General features: G+C 45.0%; 1 long non-coding RNA gene across 1 annotated transcript in view; it reads right to left on the bottom strand.

The window, feature by feature from the left end:
* The window catches only part of LOC105530195, a 94,355-nt gene extending 73,255 nt beyond the window's left edge, over nucleotides 1–21,100 (bottom strand). The window contains exon 1 of the long non-coding RNA XR_001004610.1: nucleotides 20,841–21,100. This is a non-coding gene — a long non-coding RNA (uncharacterized LOC105530195). The remainder of the gene's footprint in view (nucleotides 1–20,840) is intronic.
* Nucleotides 21,101–22,996: the final 1,896 nt, after the last annotated feature.

Here is a 22,996-nt window from a genome sequence, read left to right as displayed (position 1 = left end):
AGCAAGAGGAATTTCTGGAAGGAGGCCAAATTTGGCTTCAGATCATTTCTCTTCAACACACACTGGCCTCTGAAAACCAGATTCTGTTTGTCATTTGGTTTGCTCTCCCAGCATTGTGTCATTCCGATGGTAATGCTGATGGATTTCAAGCTTGCCTCGTAGAGTAACGCACAAGGTTTTCATAAGCACATTAATCTTGAAAGAAAAACTGTCAGATGCAAACAATACCCATATGACTGATGTTGTAAAGACACAAACTAACTCTTAACATCCATTCCCAAGGAATATTATCTTACAGGGGCCTGATGTTGCCTTTAACTCTCTTCCAACATAGGTACTTGCATTGCAGGATTTTGTGGCACCTAAAAAGCTTGCTTTCTACACCGAAAGGCAGAGGATTAATGGCCTGTCTGCTCATTTGCCAAGTCCAGATAATAGGCTTGGTCACTTGGTGGTGTAAATAAGACCATGATTACAAGAAATATGTAATTTCATTAGTTTTCACAAAATGTAATATAAGCAGTCCTTATGAAAACCAAATTGGAAAATCATTATTCCCCAAGAAAAGGGACTCTGATCTCTGCAAAACACTAAAATCTCATTAGCAGATGAGACATGCTGCCCCCAAACTCTTTCCCTGGTGGAAGAGTTCTTAGCTCACAAGCTGATTTGTGGAAGGCATTTTCCCATTTTGTTCCGAGGTTTGCAAAATGTGTGGTATGAATTAAATATATGATATTGCTATAAATGTGTGCCAGGCCATGATCAAGAACAAGCTAGTAGCTTGCATTAATTTAATGGTGTTCAAGTGTTCCACTGTAATTAAGCATCTGAAATTCAAATCGAAACAGTCATTAGTCTCAGTGATACAAAGCCACCAGACCAAAGACTATAAATTATTTCACATAGAGGCCTCAAAAAAGTGTTACAGGGTCTGAGATGAGGTTCTTCAACAGGGACTTGAGCAGTCACTGGCATTTAGGGCCATTGGTATTAATGAATACAATTACTCTGGGGGTTGAGACTGTCAATGGAGGAGCCTGCATTTGTTAGCGATTGCCATATTTGGCTAAAAATTTCTGGACAAGGTTAGGCCCAGGTATTGTGATTCTACCTTCCTCCTACAAGGTCAGTGTGGTTCATCACCTGAAACAGAGGTGGGGCCAAGCAAGACAAATTCATAAAAAGATGAAGGAGACTCAAGCCTTTAATGTTCACTGCCAGGCCCTGAATTCTCAGTGAGGGTCTCCTCTGGCTGTAGACAGACCTCATGGCACTTGGGTCACTCAAGAGTCCAGAGTCCTTGCAGCCTGAGAAGACAGCAATATTTCCGAACGTTCAACATAAGGACAAGTACCTGCCTTTCCTTTCATTTTAATGCACACCTTTCATGGAAGGTGGATCACTCCCTGAAGAACAAATATTGTCCTTAGGAAATATTATCCAAAGCTTAGGAAAATATTGTATCTAAACACCATGGACATTTTCAAGGGCTGATGTTCTTCCACAAGACAATATTATATTTTTTAAACCCATAACTGAACCATTAGATTTAGCAGGCAGGGCAAAATCTTGCTATCCTCCTTCTACAAAACAAGCCAGCTGAGAAATACAGGACTTTCCTCGGGACACACAGCTGGTGAATGGCCGAGCCGGCATAAGAACTGAGGTCTTCCAATTTCAAGATCAATGTCTTTTCTAAAAAGCAAAATTGACTCCTGGTAGGAAACAGAATAAAACTTGTGCTACCCTAAATGATTGCATTTGACGCTATGTTGCCTATTTCACAATACACTTTTACTTATTCACATGTTTGAATAACAAAGATAGCAATGATTTTAGAAATTTTTTTAGCAAGCCATTTGACAATATAATGAAAACAAAGGATTATTTAAGATACACACATTTGCAATCAATGTTAGGGGATTTGTGGATCCAGAGGCCATCCATGGGACCTGGGATCTCCAGTTAAAATGAAATTGATAGATAATTAAAATCTGTAAATTCTATTAGGTCTTCACCTTACAAATCATCTACCAAATATTTTTGAAAACAGGCTTAGTCAAATTCCCCAATTGCCTTCGTTGCCTCTCCTCCCATCAGCCGCCTCCTGGTGGAGGCATTGGTGAGCACTCAAACATCCCACTGGGGCTCTAGAGCACTCAAAGCATCCCAGTGGGGCTACAGGAGTCCTTCAGGGACTGGGTAGCCTGCTGGTCAGAAATCCCTTCTGGGAAATTCTGAGTGGGCTGCATATTAAATCTTAGAGGAGGGTTGGATGTTCCTGAATTGAGAACAAAGTGTTTGTGCCCCAACGTTCTCATCCCCTGAATAGCATAGGGAAGTAATGTGCACTCTGGAGTCAAATGCCAGGTTCAAGTCAAATCTTGGTTCAGGCACTTCCTGGTTTGTGTGGCTGGAGGTGAGTTGTCATTTATAGCCCTCAATTTCCTAGTCTGTACAATGGAGGTAACTTGGTTAGTTTAGCCTCCCAGGGCTGTTGTGAGGCTCAAGCAAGATAGTAAGTGGAAATGCCTGGAATGATGCCTGGCACATAAAAGTTGCTCAGCAAGCCTCAGCTCTTCCTAGCAAAGCCAAGAAGGAGCACATCAGTTTATAGCCATATGGACCCGGTGGAGTGGGATAGTTGACAGTGAGACAGCTGCTGTAATCTCTTTGGTAACCGGGCAAGTCCTGACCTTGAGGTTTGCTCCTCAGTTGCGTTTGTACTCCTTGTGGGGCTAAACATCCAAGTTGGCATTTTTCTCTGCTTAAATTGGTAAGGTAAAGAACATTTTATCAAAAAGGGGCCTGTTTTCTTTGGAAGTGACTGTGTTGTCTCCTTTGTCCCCTTTAATTGTTTGTTTGCTCTATGTGTGCGGCTGCTGTGATTTTCCAGTATTTCAGATGCAGGTCCTCTCGTGCAGGGGCTTAGCACTGGGTCATAAAACTATCCTCACCTCAGGAGTTTCACCTTGGAAACAGCTTCCATTCCTAGGCGTAAAAGGAATGTTCCCTGGAAATAGTTTTTTTTTTTTTTTTAAACTTAAAAACACCTTATCTTCTTTTTTTATTGTTATTATTATTTTTTTAACACAGGAAACCTCTTCACCTCTTTTGAAATTCAGACTTCCAATTCTGCTTTCATGACCTGAATGGTGAGTATAATGCAATTCAGGTTATTCCCAGCTGGAAATACTAAACAACACTTTTTTTTTTTTTTTTTTTCTGTGCTCCAGTGACTGTTTCAGAAAGGGACACTTAGAAGGTCGTTCGTTATTAATTAGATACAGTTGACACCCTGGCTTGGGCAGCCATTTCTCAGCATGTGCTCCTGTCTGGGGCAACTCTGGCTTGGGAGTAGAAATGACTCAAGACAATCCACCAGTGGTGGGAGAACTCAGACCTCCTTGCACCGTCAAGAGCCAGCTGCAGATGCCTCTGTAGGGGCATGTGCAGTTGAAGCAAAGGATCGAGAAGTCCTAGGAATGATGACACTGAAGGTCATGGTCAGAGCATTGCTGCATCTGAGCTCCAAGCCACTCTGTGGTTTCCGAGCAGAATCTGCTTGTGGTTGTCAGGAATAATGTGATAATCTCTTGGCTGTCCAAAGTCACCCACACAAAATTTCTGAGACTAGAGATGAGAAAAACAGATGGAACGGGAAGGCCAATGTCCCATTCCAGAGAAAACAAAATGTGTCGATAGGTAGAGTGTTTTATGCAGGATCATTACGAATGGTGAGAGGACTTCCCCTCAGATTACCAGGCCATCACCCAACTTTGCCTCCCATTACATCAAAACCTGACATTTTTCAAAAGTATATCCAATAGCATCTGATAGCTTTACATGTGTTAGGCTTCCATAAAAGTTCTAAATATCTGCTTTATTTTATATTGGTGTATCAGTAGGGTTGTATGTCAATAAGGCTAATAAAATAAAAAATTAAATAGCAAGGTCAAAAAAGGATGATGAATATTCCAGCAGTGATAGCCAATACCATAGTTGAAGTTGAACATTAAAATGTGGGGGAAGCATGATGGAGTATACAGCTGTGCATCTGAAGAGGAAGCAGGCCAGTTCTTTAAGAAAGACAATTTGAATCTAAAAAATGTTCTCCTTGATGGACACATTTTATTGGTGTCCTCCATACTGATTTGGTGATAAAGTTAAAGCTAGAAAACTGTGCTTCATATGACATGAATAAACTCAGCTTCAAACTTCACTTTTTTTTTTTTTTTTTTTTTAAGATGGAGTCTCACTCTGTTGCCCAGGCTGGAGTGCAATGGCATGATCTTGGCTCACTGCAACCTCTGTCTCCCAGGTTCAGGTGATTCTCCTGCCTCAGCCTCCCGAGCAGCTGGGATTATAGACGTACGCCACTATGCTCGGCTAATTTTTGTATTTTTAGTAGAAACATGGTTTCAACATGTTGGCGAGGCTGGTCTCAAACTCCTGACCTCAAGTGATCCACCTGGCTCGGCCTCTTAAAGTGCTGAGATTACAGGTGTGAGCCACCGCGCCTGGCCTCATCTGTGTATTTTAAGCAGGAATTGTAGCTCTCTAAATTTCAGGTGAACAGGAGGTTAACATTTAGGAGAAGAAACAGAGCAATGAACTCTGGCCTGTCTTTAGAGAGCTATTTGAGTTCAGCTATGTTTGGGAACAAAACGCTAAAAGCCTTAAGGACCATTTTAAGTGGACTACATAGTGTTTTATTTTCCTGTGCTCCACAAAAGGGGGCTTGGAAGTTACAGTAATGAAACTCTTGTTACTGCCATTTCCCAGGCTTCTGTTGGTGGAAGGAGACTAGGTGCTGAGGATAGGTTTGGCAATGTTTTCCATGAAAAAACTAAGAAGGCCAACTCTCACCAGACCCCTAGCATCTTGTCATATTCATGTGATGACCCAACTTACGGAACCCTCAAAATGAGGGACACTTGGCAACCAAACTCTGCTCCTCTGCTGATGTGACTGTGTTCAGATAATTCAACATATGCCTCCTGGAAAACCTGCACTCAAGGCCCAATGGAAGAATGTAGGATCTGCTTCCTGACATTGAATGGCTTCTGATATAATAAGCATGGGCAAGAATTGTATTGGAATATAGCTTGTACATTTGCTGATTGTGTTGAAGCCAATCTCAGACACCTATTCACCAGAAAATCTTTCAGTATGTCTCGCTAAGAGATTAGGATTTAAAAAAAAACAGACATACAACACTGCTATGCACCTAAACAATTAACAATAATTTAAAAATATTTTCTAACATTTTATCAGTGTTCACATTTCTGTGGTTGATGAATAAATGAGTTTTTGCAGTTGATTTGTTTGAATCAGAATTCAAACAAGGTCAACCCTCTCCACTGGTTGTTCTATATCTTAGGTCTCTTTTATTTCTTCTAATTTTACTTTTATGCATTACATGCCCTTCTGTTTTCCACTGCCATTTGTTTACAGAATATTTTAGGCCATTTTTTTCTGTAAAATTTCCCACATTTCAGATTTGGCTAATTGCATCCTCATGAGGTCATTTAATAAGAACTTTTATCTTATAATTCCTGTAAGCTGGTGATTAGATTCAAAGTTTTTATCAGATTCAGTTTTACTCCATGGGCCTGGGGCTTCCTACTATACCATACAGAGACACCTAAGGTCTGGTTGTTTCTCTCTTTGTGATATTAAGATTAATAATTGGAGACCAGGAATGGTGTCTCACACCTGTAATATCAATGATTCTGGAGGTTGAGGCAGGAGGATCACTTAAATCCAGGAGTTCAAAGGTGCATGAGTTATGGTCATGCCACTGAACACTGCACTCCTCTAGCCTGGGTAACAGAGCGACACCTTGTCTCCAAAAAGAAAAAATAAGAAAAAGAAGAAGATTGATCATTTGGTTCAGATGTTGACAGCCTTATTGATGAACAGGATTTCATTAGTAAAAGACTTGAAGACAATTTTTTAACTCTAAAGTGTTCCGGGTATAGCTAATAAACTAATATCAAAAATAGAAACCTCATAGAGGGAAGCAAGGCAAGATGAAGCTAGAAATATGCACAACAATACTTTAAAAACACATATAACAGGCCATGTGCTAAGTGCTTTGTATACATATACTTAGAACAGTGTCTAGTGCATTGCAAGACTAAATAATATTATTGCCATTGTTAGTTTGAACCACTTTACTAATTCCCTAAGTCAGCCTGGTAATCCAGAGGAAGTGAAGATTCCTCCCTAGGCAGAATGACCTGGTTGCTCAAAAGTGAGAAATGGGAATTCCTCTCTTTTCTGTTTTTGGTAACATTGAGCCTGGACTATTTGTGGAATGTTTGACCATAGGTGCTGCAGTGTAGGGATGGAGGAGTACTGAAAGTTGTAGGTTGCATTGTCAAAGGCATTTTAGAATGAAGAACTGGTCAATTACTGAACATAGAAGGAACAGCATAGAAAGGCAGGATCAGAGGCCAAGAGAGCAGGTTCAGAGTTTTGGTAATGGTCAAGCTCAGACCTACAATTCTATGGGTTGTTCCTCTACTAGGTGGCCTGAAGAAGACAGATCCATACTTCACACCACACACTTAGCTTAATCCCAGGCAGTTAAATGTGGAAAATGATGCCATGAAAGTACTAGACAGAAGCATGGAATAATTTTTTATATCATGGAGGAAGGAAAGCTCTTCTAGTTGTAACACAAAATCCAGAATCCATTAAAAAGAAGAGACTACTCTGACTCCTAAGAGTCAAGAACTTGTACCTCAAAAAAAAAAAAAAAAAAAAATCACCATAAGCAAAATCAAAAGACAATTGAAAAACTGGGAAAAATATTTTCATATTATATGACAGGTAAGTGCAAATCTTTCTAATATTTGAAGATTTCCAAGAATCTGAGAAAAAGGCCAACAACCCAATATAAAAATAAACAAAAACATTTCACAAAACCACTACAAAAGGCCTTAAACATGTGAAAAGATGTTTAATCTCATTCTTAAGAAGAGAAATGCAGATGTAATAGTAATAACTGTGATGATATGTAATAATAACTTACCATACATCCCGATTAGATTGGCTGAAAACAGTGACTGTTGGGGGCAGAAGATGGTGCAACCTTTGGAGAGGACCATTTGGGGATAGTTATCAAAATTACAAATGCATATATTATTTGCACAGAAATCCTACTTCTGGAATTTATCCCACAGATGCATACCTGTGTGCCCACAAAATAGCAAACAACTAGACACAATTCAAAGGCCGAAAACACTTTGGTACCTCAGTCAGTGGAACACTACACAGCTATTAACAGAGACTGTGAGGCTTTCCATGTGCTGTTATGGAAAAATCACTGGAGTCAGTGAATACAGGCAAGTGTAGAAAGAGTACCTGGCATGCTGCCTTTTGGGTAAGAAAGGGAGAGAAAAGACCATGTACTCTTATTTGCATGCATTTGCATAAAAGGAAACAAAAGAAACAGAATAAAAACTGACCTCAGGGAGGACACGGCAGGGTGTAAGAAGGCTTCTCAAGGTGGCCTTTCATGTATCGTGTGGGTCCTCAAATCATGCAAATATTTTACATATTTACAAAAAATAAAATTTAAAAATGGTTGAGCACCATGGCTGTAATCCCAGCACTTTGGGAAGCTGAGGTGGGTGGATCACCTGAAGTCAGGAGTTCAAGACCAGCCTGGCCAAAATGGCGAAATCCCGTTTCTACTAAAAATACAAAAATTAAAGGAGAGTGGTGGTAGGTGCCTGTAATCCCAACTACTCAGGAGGCTGAGGCAGGAAAATCGCTTGAACCCGGGAGGCAGAGTTTGCAGTGAACTGAGATCATGCTACTGCACTGCAGCCTGGGCAACAGAGCGAGACTCTGTCTCAACAGAAAAAAAAATTTTTAAACATGAATGGTCCTGGGTCTGAAAGGTATACAGCTTGTTTAGGAAGGAGAAGGCTGTGTACCAATATGTGTAACAGGAAGCCCCAGCAACAAGGTGCACCCTGCAAAAAGCATTCACTGGGGAACAGTGGCCCATGATTTTGAGGGGGCAATTTAAAAAATGTGTCATGGAAGGGGAAGCACTTGAGCTGGATCTTGGTTTCAACAGGTGCTGATTGAGGAGAAACTGACAGGCAGTGAATAGTAGGAGGAAAAGCTCAGAGGAGCAATGTCTGGGTGAGTGTGGGCAGCAGCGGAGAGCACTATGGGCCTGCTGGGAGCAGAGGGCACTGGAGGACAAAAATGGCCCTTGGGGTCAGCACTGTTGGGGGGGCCCACTTGTCCAGATGGGAGCCTGAACTTTATTCTGCAGGTGGTGGAGTGCCATTAAAAGGTTTTGAGTCCCTTTGAATCCATCAGAGCTGCAGTTCTATTTATCTGTTCATGCATTTCCTGTGTGCCTAAGACAGTGGGCACAGCTCCAGGTGCTGGGGCACTGAGATGAACACCACTCAGCACCCAGCCAGGAGCTGGCGATCTCCTGGGGAGATAGGTTTATAAAAAATGACTAGGGGCCATGTGCTGAGGGAGGCACTAGAAATCTGAACCAAGTAACAGGAAACAGGTTCAATTCATTCATTTTAGGGGAAGATGGAGGCCTAGGGGAGCCTCCAGAGAAGTTGGGATGCTTAAATAAAAAGTGGAAAGCCTCATCTGGTGGATGGTTAGTGTTGTAGAGATTCAGGAGGAGAGAATGGTTAGTGTTGTAGAGATTCAGGAGGAGAGAATGGTTAGTGTTGTAGAGATTCAGGAGGAGAGAATTGTTAGTGTTGTAGAGATTTGGGAGGAGAGAAAGATGCTGGAGTCAGGAATCCAATCAGCAAAGCAGGTGAATCAAGGCATGTAGGAGAGGTTGCCTGGAGCTAGAATGAAGGGGGTTCCAACTGTAGGAAAAGTACCAGTGAAATAGGACAAGCAGGGCCCCGAAGGCCTGTGTCATGGGGCAGGAGTGCAGCTGGTGGCTGGAAATGAGAATCAGTGCTCTGGGAAGAGGTGGCAGCTGGGGAGGGGGCTGTGATGTTGGAATTCCTGCGAGCATGGCTTGAAGCAGTGGATGCAGCAGAGGTCCTCCAGAGAGGAAAAAGTAAAACTAAAGAGATTGAGAATAGTTACATTTTAGGGTGCAGGAGCTGAAAGGAGTCATGAGTGAAGGAAGAGAAAAAAATCACAAGATTTGGGCGATCTTGGGGGAGATTAGAGCCTCGACAGTAGGAAGGCAGAAGGGATGGAGGGCAAGGCATGATGCAAAGACCACTCCAGAGAAGGCTGGAGCACGTTCTGATACAGCCAGTGGCAACGGAAGACCCCAGCAAGAGAGGCTGGCTGAGCTAGCGGTGAGGAGAGTGAGGAAACAGCACTCTGTCGTTTCCATGGAGCTTGAAAGTGAGAGAAGACAGGAGGGTAGGCCAGGGGTCCGTGGGAAGCAGGGTCACGGTCCCACAGCAGGCTGAAGATGGGGTTCCTTGAACTGCAGTGCTGACCCTACAGTCACATAAGAAGCCTGAAGTCTGGGCCCAGTCCTTGGCTTTAGGGAACCCCCAGTTATTAGCAGCTGGGCAGAGACCTAGAAGACAGACAATGGCGGAGAAGTTGGTGTCTGAAAGTCAAAGTTAAAGGAAGCAAACAGAGGTGATTCTGCCCAGAGTCCTCCCCTACTGAAGCCCACGGGGGCCCTTGACTGGGCTCCCTGACTCCTGCCTTTGCTTCCCTCTGCGGTCTGGCCCCTTCAGGCCATCCTCCGAGGGCTGCTTTGATTTCCAGGGGTTGCTTCCAAGACTGAGTGCTTCAGGATGGGAGTACAGAGAGGAAGAACATTGTGAAAGTGCAACTCAACTCAGAAGAGATTTTAAAAATGAGGCTTTGCTGCTTTCCAGGGAGGAATATCTAGGATGCCAGCAGGCTACGGCTTGCAGAAATTCTGCCTTAGTGAATAGCTAAGATCGTCTCACCGTTAGCCAAGCAAGGACGCCTGTCCGAGCATCTTTCCTCTCTTGGCATTCTGAACTCACAGCTCATCTGGCTTTCTCTTGATTTCTCAGTACTCTCATGGTTAGTCTTGAAAACCATGATAACAATTATGTATTATATGAAAATTGTCATCTATTATAGCTATATAATATTATTATAATAATCATTTATTGAGCACTTGCTATGTAGCTAACATTGTACCAAACACTGTATCTTTTTTAAAAAATTTTTTTATTACACTTTATGTTCTAGGGTACATGTGCACAACGTGCAGGTTTGTTACATATGTATACATGTGCCATGTTGGTGTACTGCACACATTAACTCATCATTTACATTAGGTGTATCTCCTAATGCTATCCCTCCCCCCTCCCCCCACCCCATGACAGGCCCCGATGTGTGATGTTCCCCATGCTGTGTCCAAGTGTTCTCACTGTTCAGTTCCCACTTATGAGTGAGAACATGCGGCCAAACACCTTATCTTTTTCATCTCATTTAATGGTTGGCCATCCTCACAAAATGGGTTCTGCTGTGACTTCATTTTCCAGATGGAAAAACTGATGTTCGGAGGTTAGATGACTTGCCTGGGTCACAGGATGCAAGTGGGTGAGTCAGGAAGCCTCTTCAGGCTGAAGTCAATGTTCTCCTTGGGCCTCTCCCCTCGGAGGACGCCCCCCTCAATTCAGTAACCGCACTCTAACCTGCCTTTTGGGCTCACGAGTACTCAACCTTAACCCTCTTTCCTGCTCTCTGCGCCACCACATCCCACACTGCCCAGCTCCTTTCCTGAGCCAAACTGTCTCAAGCCTGCTTTCCTGTGAGTTTACCTCTGACACCACTTTTGCTTTCCCAGGGAGATGTTTCCTGTCCTTCCTTTGGCCTCTGGACTTCCGCCTGTCAAAATCCACCCATTTGTCAAGGTCCATCTGAGATGCCAATTCCATCCTGAAATGCCCCGTGTTTTTTGGCGGCCCATGGCCTCCTCAGTCTCAGAACTGTGTGTTTACCTTGGGTTCCCTCTGCTTACAGTGGGGCTCAAACTATTCTGCCACAGCACCCCCTCCTGGTTCCCAGAGGCAAATGCCCGGCAACTCCAGAAAGGGACCTCAACCTGGGTTCTAGATAACCAGGCCAGCATTTTTTAATGTTTTCTATTCTGTCCTTCAAATGGACAAAAATTTCTATCTTGGGCCATGAAGAGTCTACACTTGTTTTGATATCAAAATAATGTTATTTTCCAAAATCATTAGGTGAGGTTGAGATTTCAGGAAGATGTGCTTTCCCGTGGCAGATGCGCTTTCCCGTGGCAGAGGCTCCCTCCATCCCACTGCTAAGTACTAACAGGAGAGGCACATCCACGTTTAAGAAGCAGGTGAGCAGAACACAAAGTCCTCAAAGGCAGAAACTGCTTCTTGCCCTGCCTCACCAGCGGATGTCGACTGTAGAAAGAATGAACTTTATATTTGCTCAAATGGATTACATGTTAACACCACCTCCTAAAGGGTCTGAAAATCATTTATTTCTCAGTAGATGTAGGTTTTCCTTATGATCAAAATGACTTGATTAATTTGCTCAATGAAGCTATTTTTTAGAGCTGGTATGAGCCCACCAACATAGTTTATGTTCCCAAGTTCTAATTTGTGGGGTCCCTAGAAGGTTCTGTTGCTTTTCCATTTCAGAAATCTATATGTGCTCGAAACAGAGCCAGACCACATTCTTAAATTGCTGCATTTGTCCCAGAGCCCTCCCACCTCCATATTCATTGCCTTTCTTTTGCCGCTGAGATTCTAAGAGACCCAATGTTAATCTAACTCTGATGTGGCCCTGCTGCAGCTCAGCCTGCCCCCTCCTTGCTCTTGGGGCACCACAGGCTAAATCATTTCCTTTTGGCAAGAACTCCCACCTTCTCAGAATAATTCCTTCTGCCAGGGCAGGAAGGCTGTGAGCTGGCTGGAGCCACTCTGGCTTCTATCTCTCTGTGATTGGTTATCAATGATTTTATCTCCATGCCCTCATCTTTGCAGCAAGGAAACTGTCATAACAAACCCACATGGTTGGCATGGAATGGGCTGGCTTTCCCGGCAGGCAGCTGGTGTACTGGGAAGAGTTCTCGGGATTGATACCTGTGAGGGATGAGAGGCAGGGCTGACCAGGAGAGAAGTCTGACCGTGACGCAGTAGCAAAACAGTCCCAAGCTGAACTTCCGTGGAGCTCTGGTGCTGGGATGGTCCTCAGACTTGTCCTCCATTGAAGCTTTTGTACCCCACAGTGAGTGGTCCCCAGGAAGGGGGTGTTTGCTTGGGTTTTATGGTTCTCTTTAGCCTAGGGCAGTGGGAAGGAGGCTCTGCTGTGAGCCACCAGCCTTGAGGGAATGAGTGTCTCAGTGCTGGTGAGGGGATCTGGGCAGCTGGGCAGTGTTTGCTACAATACACAGCTGCCCAGCCTCACGGTGAACAGAGGCCATGAGCTCCCTACGGCACTCCACTGCATTAATAAGGACGAATAACTAGGAGTCTGCTTATCCCAAGAGTACAACATTTTCATAATAGAAGATGTCACTTCACTAAAATCTTAGACATCAGGCACTTCAGGGAATGGGGAAAAGTTATAGATGGGGGGCAACCCAAGAGAGATGTGAATTTTTTGAAAAATGGTAACTTGGGATAAATGGAAGAGTCGAGTCTCACTGTTCCTTAGTCAGGAACCTTTGTCACAAGCAGGGGCCTGCTCAGAGAGCCAGTCCCTGAACCCCAAGCCCAGGCTTGATTTGTGAGGGACTGGGCCCATTCCCTGAGGGAGCTCCTGGTGAAAGAACATGTTCAGAAGGCAAACAAGGAAGGGGAAAAACCACACTCAGGACAAAAAAAGCATAAAAGTAAACACAGAAGTAAAATATCTTCTTTCTGACAAAGGAAGAGCTTGATGTTACAGTGGATTTAACCAGAACGAGCCGGTGATTCCTGTATAGTGGAAGGCCCAGCATTTCAAGAGGACTGGACCTCAGGAAGAACCATAGTTCTCCCATGTTGCAGGAAAATACTGGGCCAGCTGTGGATTGCCGTCTTCCTCGGCTTTCTGAAACTGGAGAGCGTATAGCTGTCACTCACTACCTCCATCACTCATCTTCTATTGGCAACAGACGCTGCTGTCCCTGTCTTCCTAGTGAGTGTCACTTCAGGGTCTTGAAACCAGCCCTGTGAAGTGCTTCTGAACCAGGGAAGAACATGGCAAGCAAATGAAAACTCAGAAAAATAGGGCTGTTTTCTTCTCGAGACTCAATTTAAGATGGCTTGGTTTATACATATTTCTATTGGCAAATCATCCACAGCATGTTTAACAGATGTCCTATAAAAGAGACATAAAGGCTGGGAGCGGTGGCTGACGCCTGTAATCTCAGCACTTTATGAGGCTGAGGTGGGCGGATCACCTGAGGTCGGGAGTTTGAGAACAGCCTGACCAACATAGAGAAACCCCGTCTCTATTAAAAATACAAAATTAGCCGGGCGTGGTGGCGCATGTCTGTAATCCCAGCTACTTGGGAGATTGAGGCAGGAGAATCACTTGAACCTGGGAGGTGGAGGTTGTGATGAGCTGAGATCGTGCCATTGCACTCCAGCCTGGGCAACAAGAGAGAAACTTTGTCCGAAAAAAAAAAAGACACAAATTAAACTGTATTAGTTTTTTTAAAAGCATAGAAAAATAAGTAGGGCATAGTGGCTTATGCCTGTAATTCCAGCACTTTGAGAGGCTGAGACAGGAGGATTTCTTGAGGCCAGGAGTTCAAGACCAGCCTGGGCAGCATAGTGAGAGAAAAAATTTAAAAAATTAGCCAGATGTGGTAGTGTGCACCCGTAGTCCCAGTTACTCAGGAGGCTGAGGTGGGAGGATGGCTTGATCCCAGGAGGTCGAGGCTGTAGTGAGTTGTGTTTGTGCCACTGCACTTCATCCTGCCTGACAGAGCAAGACCTTGTCTCAAAAAAAGTATGGAAAAATAGTATAATGAGAATAATGGCCAGTGATTCAGCACCTCCTGTCATCAAGTGTTTTCTGTGGTTAGATCATTTGGCCCTGGCCATGACCCTATCCTATAGATGAGAACACTGAGGTCCATGAAATTCATGAGATTAAGCCTCAGGAGGTGGAATCCAGAACATGGATTTCAGCCTCAGGACTTTTGAGCTAAAAAATGCCTAGACTTGTCAATATTGTGCTTTTCTGTAACCAGGTGATTTTCTGAGTTTGAGGTGCATATGCATTTTTTGACCTCCAAATACTCAGCCTTAAAGGGAATGTGTAGACCCTCTGTGTGCTTACTCGACAATGAAATACACACACACACACACACACACACACGTAGAGGCACTCGCCATGGGTAGTAGCTCTACTCGTGTCCACAAATTTCTTCAACCTTCCTAGCAGCCTAAATACCAGAGCTGCAAAGAAAAGCTCTGAAGGCACAATGAGAACAGAGGGTCATTAATTAAATCCTCACTCCCTCTGTAATGAAGGGCAGGTGAGTACAGCCTAAAATGGCAGAAGAACCCCAAGCCTGAGTTGTAACAAAATGCCATCAAACCCTGCCTGAAGCTATTCATCCAAATTAAAGTTCGCCTGAATGCCAAGCCCCAGCCAATTCCACAGCTCCTCTTCCACAGTTACCTACACCCCAGTTTAAAGAGAAAGTAAGACGAAAGTGCCTGATTCACTCTGCCCAAATCAGTTGGCTGACATCACAGACATGAACACATGTCCCGCACATGAAATGACCAGCCCTTTGCAAAACAAACTGGGTTATATTTTGGATAACAAAATTGCATAACAGAGATTAAACCACACAGAATTTGGGCTAAGCCAGAGGTGTTATTATGCAAAATGAAATGCACAGTACTGTTATAGGGTACCCATTACAGGGGAGCAAACCTCTCGCCTTGTTGGCCTGTCAAAAAGCGATATTCCAAATGTAGAACATTTCCCAGTCTGACGGATGTTAATTCAGTTATCTACTTTGCCAACGTTGAAATGCCTAGAAACCTTGTCAAAATTTATTTTCTCAGCATACCCGTTCATAAAATCTACAGTCCTGCACCCTCGTTCGGCATCTGTTACTGCATTTCCTGTAACCCTATAACCCTTAAGCTTCTGAGTATTGCTGAGAAATACCAAATATTAAATATTATTTTAAGGACATTTTGGTTTCTGTTGTTGCTATTATTAATTTTCATGTACCTTTAAACTATTTTTAACATCATCGTATAACACACAGTTAATTTTATTAAAGTAGATGAATGTAAAGAATATTTTACAAGATACTTTAAAAAAAACTGATGAGGTTTCTAAAATATGCATTTCAAGATCTTCTCAAGAGGTGTCCACGTAAGATTTTAAAAGATAAACAAGACCCAAAGCCCCTCAAGAATTTGTGTATTTGCTCTTTTAGTCTTAATAGTGACTTAGTAACAACATTTTGTAGCGAAAAAGAATCTGAAAAACCATTGCTTACAATGCTGTACTTTTTTGTACATTTTGAGGACATAAAGGTCCTACAGTGATGCAGTTAGTTCCAGATTTTTTTGGAACTTGTTTAAAAAGTGAAATGCAGTTTGTATTTTAGGATAAGCTTACAAAACAATAAAAATCAAATCAACTAAAGCAGTTTAGATTTTAACATTTATTACCAAGGTGAGGCTAGTGAGAATAAAAAGGAGCTTTCTTTTCTTTGATTTCTGAGACTTGGAAGAGGATAAGTGAAGTGTTCTATCAGGACCACAAGTCTGGGTCTGGATAAAAGCAACGCTTAGATCTGCAATACAGTAGTCCCTAGCCAGTGTGCAAAAGTCACACCCGTTCTAAGCTGCATGGCAATGAAATAATGTTAGCAATCCCACTAGCCATAAAGATACAAACTACACTGGGCCCTTCAGAAGATTCTGTATTTCTCAGATGGCATCAGAAGCTCAAGGGTTATGATTGCCCTGTGACTTTACATATCTAGAGAACTGTGCTATTTAAGTGTTATTTAACAGTGCTAAGAGTCGAGTTCAACTCCCACCTCCTCGGACAATGAAATCATTCTGATTCTCCCATTGGGTAGCATTTACGATTCATTGCCACCTCTCCCAAAGTTGATCTGCCAGCCCGAGTGGCTAGGTCAGTCACTGACTCTCTGCTGCTCCCCACCTCCTCCAGCTTACTGTACAGTGAAGCTGTACAGACGCTTACACCTAAACAGGAGGCTGGGGTCACCTGTGTGAGGGCAGGAAGACAAAGGAATCTTTAAAGATGACAAACCTCAGGCAGCCAACCCAGCCTGGGAAGGCAGTGTTCTCCCTTTTCAGCTGTTTCCAGGAGAAGTCAAAGTGACATGGTGTGAAAATGCCCCGGAAGGCTGTTTTAGACATGGATTTAAATAAGTTTTTGGGAGCCACCGTAAGGTGTTCCCAGAGGTGAGACCAGTGAGCCGCCAGCCTTTCCTCTGGCATCCAGGAAAACACTTGTGAAGCAAGAAGTATCATGTTACACCAGCCCTTCTCTTCCCAGTTTCTCCTAAAGAAAAGATTCTCAAACTTTAATGCGCATTAGAATCATCTGGGCAGCTCTTAAAAATCCCAGTGTCCAGGCCACAGCACAGAAAAATTCAACCGGAATCTCTGGGGATGGGGCCCAGGCATCAGGACCTTCTAAGTCTCCCTCTGGTGAATTAAATATGCAGCACCAGTTGAGATTCAGTGCTTCTTAAAGAACTCTTTGCGAAAGCAGGACTAGTTGAAGTGGTGTCTATTCAATGGCACAGAACAGAACATCAACTCTAGATGGCTGTTCGGTTGGCTTATTGCAGGACTGGGGAGAAGCACTCACCCACGGTGGTGATGCGGGTCTTTTCCTGCATGCAATCTACAGACCCTGTCTAATATTTTCCATGCCAGGCAATGAGATCACAAACTCCAAAACACTAAATCAAAACCGGAGGCATTACGGATCTTCAATAAAACTTCATAGCCCGTACACAAGGGGGAGGGAGAAGAAAATTAAAACCATCACCAAGCTGCGGACATATTATACGTGTGTGCGTGTGTGTGTGTATTTTTTTGTGTGTGCGTATGCATGTATGTATGTATGTATGTATATATGTATATATGTATATGTAGCAAGTATTGGGATGTCATAGCAATTAGAGACAAACATATGTAGAACAATAATTAGTTAAAAGTGATTGGCTAGGCAGACAGTAAAAAGTTACTCACAAGTAAAAATTATCTATTTGTGCCTTAAAGAAAGCTCATCATAAAAGACACTTGATTTCTAACAAGGAAAATGATTTATGCCGTGGTGGGTAGAAATAACAGTGACATACATATGAGAAATTAAATGAATGTGAAGGAGAACCTACTTTCATGAGAATATTCAATTATAGAGGACTTCAAGACTTCTGAGTTTACACAACCCTGTAACAAAGGCTTTATTCCAAAATAGCAGTGTTTCTAAATAGTATGCTGGATATAAAACATAAAAGCCTTAGCATCTAATTCTAATCATAATTTTAATAATGGAAGAAGTGGATAACTGAAGATGGGGCAGTACTTTGGCTTTAACACCTGCAGGTGTTAGTGTTCCTTTGTGCAAACCTTCTACCTATCTCATTTTCAGGGCTTGAATTATGTTTTTGTGTGGGTGTGTGCTGAAGATTGGAGAGGACTGATCTTATTTAATAAGAAACTAGACAAATCCAGGCAAACAAGGACTGGCTTGACGTTGTCTTTAATCAAGACAAAGGGCTCCACGTGGGTCCTTCAGCTTCCTTGTCCATTATTCAGGTTCTATACCATGTAGGAACAGAATTTCCAAAGCATTACCCTTGCATTCAAGGGCAACACAACTCAAACTGGTTCCAATTAGGCTGGGCCAGTGTGGATGTCTCACACGTGTCAATAATTGCAGCTGAACTAGTCAGATCTGCAGGGGTATCCTCTAGACAGCAGGAGACCCTCCTTACTGCTGCCTTTGCGAGCAATCCTGCAGGCATTTACACCACCTCCCTCTCAGCTCCCTTCACAAATGCCATTTCTATCCTTTGTACCCCTGTGGCTACTCTTAGATCTCCCCTTTTCCAAATACCCAGGAGATATGACACATGGACATTTCAAGTTTCCCAAATAATTTCCATTTTATTAGTGACATTTAGATTTGATACTGTCACTTAAACATTTTTGAGCGCTCACGGCAAAGGTGGAATTTTGACCCGTGTCTGGAAATTTCTGCAGGCATTCATGTTGATGAAATGAAATTAAATAAGATCTAATTGCATGGTAGAAGTCATTTTATGTAAGAGGAAATTGAGGCTTATTTGACATGCTCATTACCAGGGAAAGAGAGAGACATAATAGCAATCTGCAGAACTCGATTTGGGGCTAGTGAGGATATACACACAAGAATGGCAAGAATGCCAGATCCTCCTGAAGGCTCTAGAAAGCGTTTCTTCCTACGAAGGGCACCAACTCTGTAGTTTATTTTTATCAGCCAAATTCCACGTTTAAAATGTTTCTACTCCAAAATAAATGTTATTAACGTAGTAGTCAGATCCCTGCATTGCAGGGTAGAAAGTATCTTAGATCTTTGTTGCCAATACTCAATTTCCCCCTATTTATTTCTAGTGCAGGTTTCACAGCAAATCAATTTTCTAATTTGCTTTTTTCTTACATCTCTGAACAGAATTGAGGAGCACTCCTCTTTCAGCGTTTTGTTAATCACGTTGAAAATGTCCACCTATTCTTGTTTATTCATTTCATTTTAGGAAAACGAAAAATTTTTCCTGGCTTCTCTCGCCATACATTTCCAAGGACATTACTCGTTCGTAGTGGCCAGTGTCAGCGGAAACGGTGCTCCATCCACCACTGCCGACCCGACTCATTTTCGATAATAAACGTTTCCAGGGTAGTGAACATCATGCACTCCTAGGCAAAGAACCAACTTTGGGACCGCCTTGGTCAGCTGCAGGCCAAATGAAAATAAGCTGCGGGAATGGGTCTGCGAAGCCAAGGACGTTATTTTTCGCTCTTAGGGGTTCTGTTTCATTGCCAGCTGGTAGGGTCCTCAACACCTTCCATTTGGGGTCTGGAGAGTCTGTGTATCCCAGTCAGGAGAGGCAGGTTCTGTGCAAAACGCACTCCCCACCTCGTCCTTGAGGATCCACAACGTAGGGAGGACGCGCTGACCTCGCGCTCTGAGGCAGCGCTCACAGGCGCCAATTCAGAATCCAATCTTCCTCTCCCTTCCTCGCCCCGCTTCTTCCATCGCCGCAGTCACTCCCCGCGGAGTTTCGTTGCTTTGTCGCACAAGCCAACTTTTGGTTTGTTAGCTGTTCGCGTTTCCCGAGGGTTTGCAGCTCCCCGATCTGGCTCAGCTTTTCTTCCCATAGTTTCTTTGCAGCTAGCAGCTCCTCATTTCTCTTTTCGTCAATTTTCTTCTTATTATTTTTAAGTATGGTGTGGCGGATCTTTTTGCAAAACGGTGGGCATGTGTACGTGTGGAGTTTGGTACATGATGCATAAAGTGCGTTTGTAGCCCGAGCTGCTTTTTTTTTTCTCTTCAAAAGTAAATTTAAGAAGAAAATTAAGAGACTCAATTTGACTTTGATTTTGAACCACAGGACTCACGGCTCAGTGCTCTTAAAAACACAGTAAAAGCGCAGGTCCTAAGCAGAGTCAGGACTCATGCAGGAGGGAAAGCAGGCCTATTAAGGCCTGAGGCTAGGGCATCGTGAGGAAGATCCCGGATCCCGGCCCTGCGGCCCCTGCGGGCTGCTGCTGGTGGGTACCAGCGTTCGTTGTTAGGCCCAAGCCTGGCCGGGGCCCTCGGGGAGTGCCATCTGTGTTTTCTGTTCTCTGTTACTTCCCACAAGAACCGAAATGCGCACCCGTATGCCCAAGTTGGACTTAAATTAGCTTTTTAAGGTTTCTCCTGGAGACCTTGAAATGCATGGACCCCGGGAACATCCCGGCCTGTTGCTTGTTTTAACTCCCCGAAACCCACCAAAAATCAAAGCGACATAGGAGACCTGAAGTGGGGGCGACTGTAGCTCCAAGAGCAGCCCTGTCACCGAATCCCTGGGTGGTTAGCAGTCTGAAGTTTCAGGTGCTGTGTTCACGGCTCAGATGGCGTGCAGCAAGGGAGTACTCACCAGTAACCCCCCTTGCCGCCAACGCCAGTCCCCAGAAGGACAGGCACCCCTTCGCGCCTCCTTTTTGACTCCCGATTTTGGCACAGAGTTTACCTCTCTTTCTTTCCCTGCCTTGGGAAAAACTGGGCGAGGGCCCGAGGCCACTGGGGTACCCTCACATCCATCCTCTGCCCTGGTAGGAGTCCAGCCCCAGGCGGAAGAGTTTTGCCCCAGGTTTCTGAGTGCGCCCTCAGCTAACCGGCTCCCGCGACCCTGGAAGCGGCACTTTGTTGCACTCCGCGCCCAGAGCAAGTTGAAATACGGTGCCAAACCCAGCCAACTAAAAACGCAGAATCCGCGAGCTCTTTACCTCTGTGCGCTCAGCGCTCACTAGTAGCTGTCCCCGGGCCATGGAGAGGGCTAAGCTGCCTCCTTGGGAGGTGGGAGAGACGTTTCTTTTCCTTCTGCAATCTCATCTTAGGGCCACCTCTCCCCAAGCCTAGCCTGCCGCTCGGGAACCCGCGATGCCCAGCCGGGGGACGACAGGGGGCGACAAACTGTAAGGTTTTCCCTATGCCCGATCGTGCAGAAGGCTGCAGCGAGGACTGTGTGGTCCCGATCGCGCACAGCTGGCTGCGGGAAAGGGGCTGGGATTGAGACGAGGGCCCGCGGACTCCGCTACCCCAGAGAACCACCCCCTCTCATCGTGCGCAATCCCCAGACTCACTCCTCTACAGTCGCCCCCAGCCAAGGGCTGCCTTCACGGGGGCAGGGGCGGAGTTTTGTCCCGGACTGCGACTCCTCGCTAGTTTTCCAAGCTCGGCAGCAGAGGTGGGGTGGACGTTCCCCTGAAAGGGTAGTTGGGCTAACCAGCTCTCACGGTGTCACAACCGGCTTTATTTCCTCCTCTTTGAGTGTGCCTATTGCCTCCTCATCTACTGGAGGGAAGAAGCGGCTTTAGTTGCTTTTCCCGATCACGAGTATGCAAGGGATTGAGGCAGGAATGTGGCGTTCCTTTATCTCAGAGACTCCAAGGTCTGGAAATCAACCTTTCTTGGTATCTCGCGCCCGACGAAGGTCTAGATCAGAGGCTAGCAGATTCCGCAATGGAGAGCACTGGGCAGGGTGCGTCCCCACTACCCGCACCCCCGGAGTCCTGGGCATACTGTGCAAGCTTAGTCCTTTCTTAGCTGCCTTCCCATAACTCCTGGCTTTGGCGTGCCCACTTTAATCCAAACCATTCCCTTTCCCCGTTCCTTACTCCAAACCTACGCTGTCATGGACAGGCCTGATCTTCTACATAGGTTCCTCTGCTCCCACTCTCGCATCCTCCTGCCAGTGCGCTGACCCTCAAACCTCCTCCAGGTCTCCAGGACTTCCCAGAGACAGAGACTGTACTGTGTTCATGCCGCTGGAGAGGAAGAGTTCACTTCTTTTAAACCTGATTTCTCTTTTTCCGGAGGTAATTCTTGCCTGTGGCCCCACCGCGTGCTCTCTCTAGAGAGCCTGAGTCAGTCTCTCTTAACAGATACATTTAGACGGGTGGATTAGGAGCCAGGGATGCTCTCTGGCCCCACAGTGGAGGGAAAGGGGTCGGGGCCTCCGCAGCCATGGCTCCCCAGGCTGGGCTGATAGGGTCCATGTGCTCCTCAGCCACTGTTACCGCGCTGGCGCCATATTCAACTCTGGGTGGCTAAGGAGAGCTAGACCCTTGGGGTGGGCGGGAGGGAGGGGAAGAGGGTTCTCCCTTCCAAGGGAGAGCTGAGAGTCTCAGAAATCTCTGCTGTTCGTACTCTCTCCCCTATGCCCTCTTCCTGATCTAGCACATTCGGCCCAATGCCTTTGGTGCTTACTGGGCTCAACCTCAGAACTCTCAGGTCCTGACCCCCTCAAATCAGTTCAGGTTCAAAACCACGAGTTTTCTCCTCCTGGGCCTCACCTCATGGCTACCGGACACGGTTAGCTGCGCAGGTTGGGGAGTTCAGAACTGCTCTGGTGCAGGGTAGAAACAGAGAAATTGTTGATACTCAATTTCAGGGGCAAATAATTCAGGACTGCGCAAAACCTCATTTAAATGAAGGGGAAATGACCATTTTGTGGTTTAACCGAGACTTCCTGAAGCTGCAGGTGCTGGGAGAAAGACGAGACCAGGCCACCCGGGATAGAGTGGTGCTGGATTCCACCGCCAAGGAGAAAGGAACTTGTCCTTCAGGCCTAGAGCTGGAGCTATGCATTTGGCCTCCCGCCGGTCGCGCTTGGGGACCGGAGGGCGCCGGATCTATGTGCCTAGTAGCAGCAGGCCGGAATCCTTTTGCCTCCTGCCCCTTCTGTCGCCTCTTGGAGAGGAATGAGTTCTGGTGGCTGGGCCTGGCTGTAGGAGACAGGATTTGGACCGTGCCCCTCTCGCATCACCGAAATCACCCCCACTATTCCGAGAGTGGTCGGCTATTAAACGTTGTGAGGATTTCCTGAGAGAAGGATTGAGGACCTGGCCAGGAACAGGACACGCAGGAATCAGTTCTGCCTTGTGTCTTCCTGCCAGGCGCCCTGCACCGCGCTGGACGCTCACCTTGACACTCCCAGCCAGCTGGGGTATTGATCCCACTCTTCCCCGACCGCTGCCCAGGGAGTGGGGAGGTAGAGACAGCCACACCCTAAACACCTTGCCACGATAAACTTTTATTCTCTATCTTATTATTAATGGTGGCGGAAATAAAAATAAAACCAAAACGAAAACGAGTACTAGTACTAGCACACTAATCAATTTGAGATGACTTCCCCATCATTCCCAAAGCCAGAGGAGGGAGGGGGCTGCAAGGGGCTCAGAGTAGTGCAAGGTCCCAGGCCCAAATGGTGTGTGTGTGTGTGTGTGTGTGTGTGTGT

This window comes from Mandrillus leucophaeus, unplaced genomic scaffold (assembly GCF_000951045.1).
Source record: "Mandrillus leucophaeus isolate KB7577 unplaced genomic scaffold, Mleu.le_1.0 Scaffold803, whole genome shotgun sequence".
Taxonomy (NCBI): domain Eukaryota; kingdom Metazoa; phylum Chordata; class Mammalia; order Primates; family Cercopithecidae; genus Mandrillus; species Mandrillus leucophaeus.
This window is presented reverse-complemented; position numbering and strand designations above follow the sequence as displayed.